The following is a 12,139-nucleotide window of genomic DNA, read 5'->3' on the forward strand; positions in this document are numbered from 1 at the left end:
AGAACAGCTCGTACGAACTTCAAACCTGCCACATGCACGGAGACGCAGACTCTTTTAGACATTTCCACACAAACACACCAAACACAGAGTGTTATAGCATGTGTGGGTAGCTATCTAACAAGGTTTTGTTGACAGTCAACACATCCATCTGGTCAACAGCAACAGAATGAAGTCACATCATGTGATCACCTTTTACAATTACATGTTTCTGCATTAGTTTCAGTTCTTGTACGCCGTTTAAAAGAGCATTTTACAGCTGTTTTTTCTTGGGTATTTCCTGTAAATGTCACTTGTTGGAATGACTGCCGAGGTAAAATAAGAAAAAGGATATACTGCATTCATGAGCCGGATCTAACTAGATGCCCTTCAGTCATGTCAAAATCTGTGGGCACATAATGCAATGCACATCTGTCATTACAACTCAATCTGTCACTGAACAGAAATCACCTGTTGATAATAACCGCACTCATCGAACCGAGATGGGTCCTTTCATTATCCACACTCTAACACAGAAAGACAGACAAACACACACACAGACACACACAAGCAGACTACAGACACACACAAATACTTTGATAACTCATTGCAGTGATAATGATAACAGAGAGCCAGGTAGGCTGAATTCATCTTCAGCTTTTTCATAAAGGCCTATTAGTGGATGATTAAAGGATCTCTGCTCATAGGGCTTCAGCACAGAAAATGATTTGCCAGCCACGAGGCAGGTGAATTACACTGGATAAGAAAGCCACTGCTGTCTGCCATCATTTGCCTGACTGAGAATCAGGCTGTTAGTCTATTAACCTCGTTTCACTGTGAGATATTTCTAGTTTTTCATCAATGGCAGATGGATAAAATATCACAAAATATCACGTTTTTCCATTGAAGATGCCTTCTTCAATGTCAGTGTCCTCATAAATCATCTCAGCATATGATTCAGCTGCAACTAACAATTACTGACATTGTTGATTAATATGCAGCTTATTGTCTCAATCATTTGGAGTATAAATTGTCAAGTCGATTGTCAAAGCATTAAGAAAATGCCTCCTAAAATTAAATCACAAAGCAAGACCTGACGTCATCAGATAGCTTGTTTCATTCAGCAGATAACCCAAAAACTTAAGATATTTAGTTTATGATTACACAATACAAAAAGGCAGAAAAAAGACACATCTGTGAAGCTGGAAAAGGTTTTTGCTTTAAAATTGACTGAAACGACGATCACGTTAGTTGCAGATTATTTGATTGAATAATGAATGAAGCAACAAAAATCTTATCTTAAATTAAAACTTAAGTATCAAAACCATATTTACCATTAAATAACAGAAACAAAATGCATGTAAATGGAAATAATTAGATGGATTCTATTACTTTATTACACACCAAAAAAGATTTACCTGAGTAGAACTTTAATGAGAAAGACTTACCATGTATTTGAAAGTAACACAAAAAAACTATTTGTTATAGCCTATAACCAAAGGTAGTAGAAAGATCTGCAGATCTGGTACTTACATCAAGTACATGTAGAAATACACAACAAGTACCTCAAAAGTGTACAGTACTTCAGTACTTAGTTACTTTTCATCACTGCTTAAAATAAAGTGACACAACAAATTACTGCCCTAAGTTATACTAGTGAACTTGTAACAATCAAAATGCCATTTTTATACTCATCATCATCACTTTTATTACTTAGTAATTAACTTAAAAGGGACAAAAAAACAAGAAATGGAAAAACAGGAAACATCTCCAAAGTTATAATTACCTGCAGTTACACTCCAGACATGCTCGCACATGGACAGTGTGCAACCTAACAGTTACAATGTCTCTCTGAATTGTCTTGTTTGGCTTCCCTAATCTACCCCCACCTCTTGTCTCAGCCACACAGATGTTGACTTTACTTTAAGATTCATATAACGGCTCTCAGGCATCTGCACAGGGTTAATACAAGGGTCAGAAAGAAACAAAGAAAGAAAAAAAAGAAAGAAAGGTCATGTTGCACGTGAGCCTTCTTTAAGAAAAAAATCTGTTAGTATTTGAGCATGGAAAACAAGTGTACTCTGAAAATACACATATTGAAATTGGCCTAAAATCCCTTGCTTTTTAATATTTGATGCCTTGTTAGAACAGCGACACCGGTGAGGTGTTTGTCTCTGTTGTCTCTGTTGATCTCTGGCACACCGGGCCCTGTGGGGAGTGAGCTAGTGAGACTTGGCCGCAGACATTTTCCTGAAGCCCCCAGAACAAAACAGGCAAGTCTTGACAGTCTGTCCGCCACTGAGTCGTCACACAATCAGTTGCAGGAAACCAATCCCTAAATAGCAGTGATTCATCTCTTCATCACACACAATGCCAGTACACAGTGCACAAAGAAGCTCTCTCTTCCTCCCTCTCTCTCTCTCTCTCTCTCTGGGTCTTACCCTATCTGTCTCAACCCCTTCCCCCCCAGTGTGGTCTCTCATGCTGCTTAAAAATAAGTGCTTCTCCCAGCTTTCTTTGCCCTGTGATTTACTGGCAGTGTTTAACTGGAGGGCAGCATCTTTTATTGTTACATGATCTGGGGCTGAAAGCTGACAAAATGGAATCTCTGTGAAAGTACCTTTGTATGTAAGTGTATGTTCGGGGGGAAAACTAAAGAGCAGATTGAGGAATAAAGAACTTGTGTGAGAAATGTTTGCCTGAGTGCAGTTCAGGTTCTCCCAGTCTCCTGGTGGTGTGTATGTGTGTATGAATATATATATGTGTGTGTGTTTGTCATTCCACTAAATGGTTTCTTCCTTGGCTTGATGGAACAAGTGCCATTTCAAAGGAACGGGTTATACCACACACACACACACACACACACACACACACACACACACACACACACAAAGTAAAGCGCTTTGAGACTGGCAAAAAGCTCAGAACATTAGCGCAATCCATTTGTGAGAGGCATATATATATGAAATACCAGGCTCGACTGTGTGCATCTGTCTTTTTGTCTGTATATGTGTGTTTTTGTGTTGCCATGATGAGTTGCTTCTCTTCAAAACAGAGAAGCCTGCATTAGCCAATACACTTCCTTTTCTGACTTTTTCTTTTTGTTATCCCAAGACAAATCTCATTCACGTATGCCCTCGCTGGTGACTGTCCACAGTTGCATTTGCAACGGTGATATCAGTACAGTGTGTGACCGGACCATCAGCAGTGGATAATAAGGCTAGCACAGGCCTACACAACAGCTTCAGTGTATCGTTACAGCCTTGATGATCCATCAAGATGATGTGTGAAGGTCAGAGTAGCCGTGACCAACACAGCTGTCACATCTCCTCCCCGCACCCTCTTGGCTAACTGGCCTTCCAAAACACTCAGCACAAAACACGGACAACTGGGGAGCACAGGGGCCAAGGCCAACTGAACATGCCTGTAGCCCAAGCTGGGCTCGTATCATGACACACACAAGATGAGGTGAAGAAGAGCTGTCTTGGTGTAATGACATTGCAGCTATGACAAGGAAACTGTTGGCATACCCTGCAATGAAAACACCATGACTCCTATTAGAACTGGCTTTCAAAATTGAATTCAACACCCAAATTGCCACAGTTTTAAATGACTACCAGCTCTGTTGTATGAGAGGAAAATGCTACAGCGGAGCAGAGTGGAGAGCAGATGTGAATCCACTTTGATTTCAACGCCTGTGTGTGTGTGTGTGTGTGTGTGTGTGTGTGTATGTGGAGCTTCTATTAAATGGATCTGCTGTCTCCTTGATCAAGGGAGTCAATAAAGGGCCAGTCCTGTCAAGCCCTCTGGGGTAAGTGTGTATGCACATATGTGTCCGTGTGTGTGTCCCTATGTGTGTGTGTGTGTGTGTTATGGACAGAATTTGAAGTCCTCTGACAGGTGAGTGATTGAGTGCTTTCATTTCCCTCCAGCGACAAGACATGCACACACAAACACATTTGTAGTACACACACACACAGTAGAGGATGGAGACAGCAAAAGCAAGAGAGAGCTGTTGTTTCCTAAAGGATGCTGCTCCTGCCTGCATGCTTAAATTAGCTCTAAGTGTTTGGATTACACACAAGCTCTCACAGAGGATTTAGCAGCCATAGCCCACAGCCCGGGTGTGTTTGGATGTTTCCATCGACATCTGAGCACACGCACAAACAAGAAAGTGTCCTCATATAGGTCCTCAAAAATATGTCACTCAAATATCACTCACTACATTCTGTGAACCACTGACAACATAAGTTGTATCCACCTAACTCGGACAAAAGATTGGGACATGCTAGGACTTTAAAAGTAACGGGCAGCTCCAGATGGTGCAAACAGCAACAACACACAATATTTCATTCATTAGGTTTGTGCTACTGGGAGACAATTTTTTTTAAAAGACTGGAGTCCTGGCCTCTGATGGTTGGGGGAGGATAGGATATGCTCACAGACGCAGAGACAGGGAAAGAAAGGAGGAGAAAAAGAGAAGGGGAATGAGGGAGGTCAGCGCCCCCAGTTTCAGATAAAGGCCCTCTCCCTCCCTTCTGCCTCGGCTTTCGAAGCCCCTGCCAGGATCGAGAGGCGTCTCACGTTACAGCTGTCTCTCAGTGTCATCGTTCGGGAAAGAGAGAGCACAAGCGGGAATGAGACAGGGAGAGAGACAGATCAAGTGAGAGAAAGACAGACAAAATGCCACAGACTGAGTGGGAATGGACTTTCATAGCTGGACGAGGGGAAAACAACAGCAGCAGCAGCAGGTTCAACAGGATGAAGAAATATTGTGGTTTGGCTGCCTGGTGCTTGTTCTTAATAGGTGGTGTTAATACAACATACACAGTACTTCCGGGACAATGCCAAGGCATTTGAAATTACTTCAAATGTGCTTTGACCTTTTCAAGACAAATAATTTCGAAATGTGGTGTGAACACTGCTAGTCAGATCATTTCCTCCTACAAGCACCTGGTCCTAACTGAAAATTTCCTCCTCAGAAAAAGGGGAAATTAATTTTGTAATACCTTGTTTTGTGTTCAATGTGAAATGAGAAACAGTAAGACACTACACTCAGAGACAGAGAAGGTAATGACTGAAAGACTCCGTGTTACAGGGCTTCTGTGGATTAGGCACCGTTGAGTCACCTCTCTACACATGAGTATCCATTTTTAACCTTAAAATCCTAAAAACAGCAGCTTGTCCCAAGTCCAGTAATCCAATGGCTGCTAGCATTTCAGACTGCGAGGCCATGTAGGTCAGTGCTGAGTTAAGTCAGATTCAGAGTGAATGCTTACATCTTTCCCGTAACTTTTTCTTGTGGAGGGAAAGAAAGGATGTCCCTGAATTCCTGATAAAAACTTCATGAAAGACAGGGTGCTGTATATGCAGATTTTTTTACTCCAAGCTGTCACAGCTAACACACTGAGAACTGATTGTACCACTGCGGTTTACATAAAACACGGCTCTGAACAAATACACATATAACTATTGCGCGGCTCAAAAATGCCTTCCTATTTGTTTTTCCCTATCCTTGTCATTTCTCGTGGCGTTCTGTAGGAGTTAAATATTTAAAATTCTGGCTTAGCTTGGAGCAGGCTTTGCCAGCACAGCTAAAATAAAAAGCCTTTGTGGCAGCAGTGACCAGATTTTAAATGCTGAAGAAGATCAATAAATGGGGGCTGTCGAGGCGCAATCTCATGCATTTGTGTGTGTGCGTGTGTGTGTGTGCATCCTGTTCCTATGCGTAAATGCCTGTGTTCTGACAGCGAGTGTGTGGTTTGTGTGTGTGTGTGCACGCATGTGTGTATGTTTGCGTGTCTACGTACATCTTAACACTCAGCAAGGCTCACAGCTCCCCTGCCTGCTACAAGCTATTCCATACTATCATCAAGAACCCCACTGACCCACGAGGCACACCAATAGAGAAACCAATATCATTCCCATTGCCACATCCAAAACCGTCTTCCTATTTCTTTTCCTTTTTCCCATCTGAGCACAGCCAGTACGGGTGAAATCTGGAGAAAAGTGTAAATACAGGCCCCCCGCTACAGATTGAGAATGTCAAGGTGTGGTAAACATCAGACTAAACAGGAGGTTTTCCAGACCTCATCACCATTTCTATAATCAAGTTCCGGCTGAAGCAAAAAATGACGGGCACCTAGACGAAACAGACAGATGGGACAAAAATGACAGAAAACATATTGTTTGGTTTTCTTTGCAAAACACTATCCCCTAACATCATGTTTATTAGGTTTCAATCCAGCCCCGCTCAGCTTAAGTTAAGAGACCCTGAACGTCTCAGTTTCATGAGGCCGAACAACACTGAAATGATTTCTTTTCAAGAAAAGAAATGCATTCACGATGTTGTCATCTTTTTTGCTTCTTGTAGCTCTAATGTTTCATAAAGACCACATTAAATGAGTGCTTTCAGCTCACATTAAGTGATAACCTTCATTGCTGTGTCTTCGCCGCATGACTGTGTGAGACAAACAGTGAATTATGAGGACTTGTATACATGCTGTTCTATGTTTCCACAAAACAAGGAGTACATCTGTATTTTCACCTCCTAACTAATGTAGAAAACAAAAACAGCCCTGAAGTGGAAAAAAATCATCAGGACCTTTTGAGACTTCATTAAAAGAAACTAGCCTGGACTTTCCAAACAAGGCATCTCTTTGGAGGGGAAAATCAACCTTTTCACCTTGCTGGTGGAAAAACAGGCATCCCAACGAGACAGAGCATGCACAAACAACCTTGACTTTCATCAAGGAAATTCTCACATTGAATGATAAATAGAGGCCCAGGGGACGAACAGCAAAGAAGCAGCTTATCGCCTTTCCCTCCCAAATTTGGCTGCTCTGCCTTCTGTCTCCTGAAAGTCAGCACAGGGTGACCCACTTGCACTATACACTGCTTATTGTTTGGTAATTAATCCACCATATGTAATCCACACCAAAATGTAGAGAAAACTAAAATGAGCATGGAATCGTTAAGTTTTAATTAACAGTTAAGACTGTTCATTTGTTTCTACAATGGGAGGCATATGTGCCCTATCTTATTAGCTTGGTCCTCAAAATATAAATGCACTTCTCATTATACAGACACAGCAAAGGATGGCCAGAACATTTGACAAGGCTCACATTGAACGCGGCTGTCACAGAGCATGCACTTTAGACAATTATTTGTGTACCCTGACGATTATCAGGACATCCAGTGAACAAGCAGTGCTACCAAAATAGCAAGGTAACACAAGGTTAGGTAGATCATCTGAGAGCTAACCAACTTTCCAGCTGAGAGGACATTAACCTGCGAGGCCGTGTAAACACGTATCAATAAGCGAGATGCCTGCCCAGGCCTGTAACACTCAGCACAGTAGACCAAGACAGATACACAGCAACACCAGTTTGATCTGTGACAATAAGAAGCATTATCAATCTAATGCCTAGAAGCTTTTAGGGCTTTCACTAAATCGTGGCTTCTTCTCAAAGGACCATTAGTCCTTATAGGATTAATGTCTGCTTCGAAAACATCTGTTTAAAGTCCTAAGTTTCTTGGACTGGTACATTATTTCATTTGTCGTTATTGTTTTCTGGATGTGCACGCGTGCACATTCATATGTAAATGTGTGAGCGATGCGTAAGGATGAGGAAATTTGATCAGCACTCTGTCTAACATTAGTTCTTGAGTCACTTGGTTAACACAGAGCAGATCTCTTCTCTAAATTTCACAGCTCTGTGTCAGCGCTAACATGCAGAGATTTGACAGGACTCCCAGATGGCCATTATTATCGATAGTTTGTTTGCAGGTCTAATTTATCTCTGTCTAAATTTAAAATACTGATATCAGTACAATGGAATATTTGAGTTAGGAGCTATCAACAGAATGATTCCTAAGCACTTTATATAGGCTATATAAACATGTTGCGGTTAAATGTTCTCTGTCATTATCAGCTTAGTCTCTTGCCATCAACTCTACCGCATAAATCACTTACATTATGATATATCTGGTCATATAGAAAATACAGTATTCAAAATACTACAGCCTAAGGTAAAGATTTTTGTACTGACGCCAAGATGGATCTGTACATTTCAGTTTAATATTTCATTTTAGAACTGAACTCCTCAAAACACTGACTGACACTCTTAAATATTGACCGTCATACGGTGACCACAAGCGAAAAACAAATTTTGTTTGACATGCAGCGTTGAGCTCTACTCAATCATCACAAAAGTTTCTGGAAACACACGTGAAAAGTTGCGTATTAACTTTGTGCATTCAAAACAGGCCACCGGTTGACATACATAGCAGAAAGAGTGTGATATGGCATAAATAAAGTGCACACTTACAAAGAGACAACTCAACCATAAATAATACGCCGCTGGACATCATTTTGAAATCACTTCCCATGTGAAGCAATGCCGGCACATGTTTTTAACAAAACATTTCCTCATATTGGTGACTTGATCGGTATATCGTGCACACCTAATAAAGCCCAAGCCTAAAGAATGCAAGTACGTGTTGCCTCAAAAAAAAAAAAAAAGATACAGCTTCATATTCAATAGTAAAGGATTATAGAGAATACAGCCATGTGTGCACATGGGATTGTCTTCTCAAAAGCTGTCCAAGTTCTGTCAGATTCAGCACCCCCAGACACAGAGCTCGTGAACCTAATTTCACCTAATCAGCTTAGTCAATAGCAACCATTTGCGGTGACTTTGGTAGACATGCAAATAGGGCTTAACTATGTCTATGCTTAATTCCTGAATGTTCAAGTCAAGCGGAAGTCCTCATTTATCTCTTCAAAAACAACAGTACCAATTTGAGAAAGAGAAGCAAACAGAGAGAGAGTGAGGGAGAGAGGGAAAGAATAAAACTCCAGCCGAGAGTTGATTTTTTTTTTTTTTCTTGGCCTGGCAAGAAGAGACATCTCTGATTTGAGTGTGCTTGAGGTAGCACAGTGTGCTTTCATTTCAAACCAACATGGCAAACAAACTCTGACAGATTTGTTCCCCTTTTTTCACTTTTGCTCTTGCTCTCTCTCTCTCAAATTATGGGAAAAAACACTGCACAAATATATTAGTACTTCTTGTTGATTTGTATGTTCAGCTGCAGCACTTGTGCACACACACGCACGCACGCATGCACACACACACACACACACACACACACACACACACATTAAAACAAATCTGCACAAAATGACGCTAACAATAGACAGTTGTAATAGTGGTAGGAAACTGAGAGACACTGTTCCGTCTCAATTCACTGATACCACTAATGGCTTCTTAGCAGCTCCATGAAATCAAGCAGCTGTCATGTCGATGCATCAGCAGTGAGAGGAGGGAGAGCCATCCCCATAAGGACAGAGGCACCGCGCCTTCATGTTTGGCTAAACATCTGCTCCTCTGCACTCCAGCTTTGCAGCAATAAACGGGCAAACAAAAGAGGTGGGAGGTGAAATGATCAGATTTTCCATTTCAAAGCATTTGCTCGGTTTGGTTTTCTTTCTTGCCCCCCCTACCCAACACACTCTCTTTCTTAAACTGCTTACAGGACATGGGGAACAAAGTGAGACCCAAGTTTTAACTCTGAGGGACAGAGGAAACGAATGGGCTAAAATAACATTTCTTTCTGCGACGTCTCCTGTCTGAACTGCAACCCAGTATGACAGCTCAGTCAGGAATGATTCAAACTGTTTGTGTGTGTGTGTGTGAGAGTGTGTGTGTGTGCGTAATGATGAAAAGAGATGCATGTGAGTGTCCATACACCTTTTACCCTCGACAATCTGGCAAATCTATCAATCATAAATCAATTCAACTTTGTGTTGACAATTTAGGCACCACTAATTTTCCAATAAATACCTTTGTAACGTCAATCTCATAATTCAAAGGATGTTGAATGACTATTACTTGGCACGGATATCCAGTTAAATTTCATTTTTGACTGTTCTTCCCTTAATAGGATTCTTGGTAATTAATATTCCTTCCTTCCTTCCTTCCTTGTCCCTTCCTTCCTTCATTCATTCATGCTCAGTTGCAAAGATAAACATAAAGCCGCACCGAGTAAACTCAGAAATCATATTTAACAACGCATTAGGTTAAACACAGCACAAATGCTTTCACTGTGGCTGTACCAATATAACACCGTGTGTCCACCTGTCTCCACGGGGGAAAAAAAAGACACCACCCTGACATATCACTTCACATTTGTTTTTTGTTTTTTTAAGCAACGGTCTCGTCCACAAGCACAAACTGTCCCCTATCGGACATGAAACTGGCTTCAAACCATAGCTAACGATCCATTCACCACCTTCGTTTTCTTACTAAAAGAAACGCAAACGGGACGCGAGCCACGGATCACGTTTTGTCTCTAACAAGTCTAAAACTTTGGTAAAACTTGCGAAAAGAAAAAAAAAACGTGGATCCATTTCCTTTAAAAGTCGTCTGTGTGTTTGTGAGAGGAGGGGGGGGGAGAGAAGTGAGGAGGGGAGGGAAGAGGGGGGGGAGAAAAAGGTAGGGGTGCTCTGAGGGGACGCATTTAAAATAACCAAGATGGCGAGAGGCTTGTTGTTTTGGAAGGGGCAGAAAAAAAATGGAGGATATTGTAATATACACAAAGGGATAAATTTCAACAACTCGGGCCAAGCGGCTGCTAGCTTGCCTGCATGCCTCTCTGTTTGAGGAAGCGACCGCGATAGCAGGCAGCTCCCCGACAGGCTGGCCAGCAATAGCAACACGAAAAGCTCAAACTCTAGCCCACCGAGGGGGGAAAAAAGAGCCGAATAATATACGCCAAAGTTAATCCGAACCGAAGGGGATATTTATGTATTTGTCGCTAATTGTTTTATTTTCGCGTCGAGGGACTATTAAACCGGATGGATTTTTTTTAACGGGCGGCCAAGCGAGGACCAACGGCAGTCCAGTGCCTCGCAGTTTACCCCCTCGGTTTACGTTGACGGTTACAACATCCAGCACAAAATAAAACGCACTCCCCCCTCTAAAAGAAAACCCCAAACAAGCGACAAGTGTACATTTACACGGTTGATAAAAGCAAAATCAGACAACACTTCGGCCCCTCGAAAAGTTTAATTTCTCGACGATAAGACAAGTTATCAAATACAACAACCCGAGTGCGAGAGAGAAAAGGAGAGAGGGACACAAAGACGATTCCCACTATCAGGTCACCACTCCGAAGAGGAAAAAAACACTTCGTTTTTTCGTATTAAAGGAAAAAAAAACTTTACGGATTTGACCGAATGTACCGCTACGGAATACACAGACTGAATGAAATGCAGCGTAGCAGAAAACGACAAACTATCCATAAACCAGTTTAGACAAGCTAAAAAAAAAACAAAAAAGCAAAGAAACTAGAATCGGAGCCAACACTACGCAGCTCATCGCTTGTTCTGTGATGTGGGGAAAACAGCGTCAGTGAAATAAAACACTTACCTTATTTTACTTTCGACACTTTACTTATTTCCAACGTGGGTTTTTTAGTTCAACTAACACTTCGGCTTGGTCTTCTTCTCGCCTCTTTTTTTCCCTTGGTCGGTTTTGGTTATGAAAGAGGTCGGGGACGAATGATAAAGAAGGGAATTGGGCAGTAATTGAGTCTCGGTGTGTGTGAGTGTGTGTGTTAGTTACTAACAGCAGATTGAAGGAGACTCTTCTCAAGGTTTATTCAGCTCCACTTCAAGGAACCGACCTGACGTCAGCTCACTACTGCCACACAAAGAAAACTTATTATTTGTGCAGCGGCCGTAGTAAAGGAAGCATACAGTTATTGACCGTTATTACTTTAAATGCGACATTGTCGTTAGCTTCACACACACTGGAAGAGACGCAGCGGTAACTTTATTGATGTTGTTAGTCATATCTTAAACTACGCAGTCCTTTGACGGTTGCCGGCCACTGGGGTAAACAGATAACAAACAAATAAGCTGCATTTAAAAAACAAAAACAAAAAACGATTAATTTATGTTTTCTCCTTTAAAAGTCCAAACTTACATATAAGTTTGATCAGTTTTATTCATTATTCTTAAGTCGATTATGTTTTGATTTATTTTATTTATGATTATTATTATTATTATTGCTTTAAAAGGTGGATTTAACTAAAACACACCAAATGACACCTACAAGCGAAGATTTTTGCAGTTTGCACAGGAAATAAAAGTTGGACG

At 41.3% G+C, this 12,139-nt stretch overlaps 1 protein-coding gene across 12 annotated transcripts in view; it reads right to left on the minus strand.

Moving 5' to 3' along the window:
• LOC124060310 (bromodomain adjacent to zinc finger domain protein 2B-like) overlaps nucleotides 1-11,656 on the minus strand; it is a 65,527-nt gene extending 53,871 nt beyond the window's left edge. For 5 of the 12 annotated variants that reach the window (XM_046391194.1, XM_046391184.1, XM_046391173.1 and 2 more), the window contains exon 1: nucleotides 1,763-4,653. The gene's annotated coding sequence lies outside the window, so the exon portion shown is untranslated. Of the gene's footprint in view, nucleotides 1-1,762; nucleotides 4,654-11,408 lie in introns of those variants that run through there. The other 7 variants (XM_046391156.1, XM_046391142.1, XM_046391131.1 and 4 more) reach the window with 3 other exon arrangements.
• Nucleotides 11,657-12,139: the final 483 nt, after the last annotated feature.

This window comes from Scatophagus argus, chromosome 1 (assembly GCF_020382885.2).
Source record: "Scatophagus argus isolate fScaArg1 chromosome 1, fScaArg1.pri, whole genome shotgun sequence".
NCBI lineage: Eukaryota > Metazoa > Chordata > Actinopteri > Scatophagidae > Scatophagus > Scatophagus argus.